Below are 1824 nucleotides of genomic sequence, written 5' to 3' on the forward strand. Positions count from 1 at the left end.
GGGGAAGGCAGAGAGAATCCTAAGTCAGTCTGTAGAGAGGGAGAGGGTTTTCCCTTTCAACTAGAACTCCCCTGGACGCGGCACACAAAAACACACACCAAAACACACTTAGACACACAGGCAAGTACGTAGATTCAAGCACAAATTGGCTATACGCGAAAAAGTACACACAGTCGACAAAAAAATCATTGATGGTTGTATTTATACAAAAGCATGAGCACATATGGGATATTGCTAAACTCATGCATGTGCACACACACACACACACACTTTCGGTCTTTTTGTGTCTCTCAGTAGTTCCTCGGTGTTTCATCTGACAGCTTATTCCCAGTGAGGTTCCACTCTGTATTCACCCCAGATCCCCTCAGCACAGACACCCTGTGAACGCACACTCCCAGGGTGAGGCGGGGGGAAGGTGACCTCAGCGCACACACGCACACACACACACACACACACACACACACACTGACTTTTCAATCTAAACAAAAACTCACTCACCAAAATCAAATCGCAAAATTCACCACCATGTGGGAGAAAAAAAAGCAGAATTTATGGTACTGTTTTATAATTTGCATATACTTAAAATGTTTGACATGTCTACAGTGACGGCGAGACGTCTCCAGCGTACTCAGGATATCTGCAGCTGAAACTCGGTTTCTACTGTAAGATGAGGAATCGGAATGGCTGACTTTGCATGTCAGTGAAACAAACGGTAGAAAATCTGACCTGCAGTCAGCACTGAGAAGGTGAATCAGTAACTCTGCTATATTCTCCTTCTAGTTTATAAGCTATACTAAGTTATAGCTTCATAATAATTCATAATGTATAACATGAAAAAAAAACTTGTTACTTGAAAAGAAATTCCACCTGCTATTTGCTCTACATGGAGATAGATTAAATAGATTGTCTGTGGATCTGTGAATAGTACATTGCTTCAGAAGTTTGTTTATGCACAGATCTTAGTCACACCACAGCATTTTCATTGGTTTGAGGTCTGGAATCTGGCTGGGTCTTTGCATCGACTTCTTTTCTTTCTCAGGAGATTTTCTGGTGTACGTGGGATCATTGTCACTGTTACATGGCCCATTTTTGATCAAGCTTTATCTGTCAGCTAGACGGCCTCGTGTTCGACTACAATACTTTGGTACAGAGAGGAGTTTATAGTTGACTCCATGACTGCAAGGTGCCCCGTTGTGTGAGTGCAAAACAAGTCCAAATCATCACAGTTCCACCACCATGCTTGACAGCTGGTATGAGGTGTTTCGCCAAACGTCGTGTTATGCATTACGACCAAATACGAAGGATACAAATAATAATACAAAGGATATTTGTTCAGATGCAGCTTTGCAAACTTAAGCCAAGCCAACTCTCCTGGCAACCCGGGCCATACTTGTTCAGTCTTTTTATAAATGTGCTGTAATTAACTTTAATGTTGAACATACTAACTGAGACCTGTAGAAGCTGAGATGATTTCTTCTGCAGTTTTTCTGAGCATTGCACGGTCTGACCCTCGGGTAAACTTGACTATTTCACTGCTTGACTATTTGACTGCTTTCACATGTTGTTGATATAGCTGCAAAACTCTTTTTTGAGTTGACTGTTTGCTTTTCATTTTGTTTCTTTTTTCTTTTCCTATAGGTCTTTGGCTTCTTGTGTTCATACTTTAGACTTTGCACTTCTAAAAACCAGCTATTAAAGCTTGTTTGCGTTGCAGTACATTTGTGTACTGCATTTGACATTTAGTTAACCTGTAAAATGCCGCAACTCAACTAGAACCTTTAATTCATATGTCAAAATTAAATCTATGCTGTAGCCACATCATGA

The sequence above is a fragment of the Pundamilia nyererei genome, unplaced genomic scaffold (genome assembly GCF_000239375.1).
Source record: "Pundamilia nyererei isolate P.nyererei 1_Seehausen unplaced genomic scaffold, PunNye1.0 scaffold00074, whole genome shotgun sequence".
Classification (NCBI taxonomy): Eukaryota; Metazoa; Chordata; class Actinopteri; order Cichliformes; family Cichlidae; genus Pundamilia; species Pundamilia nyererei.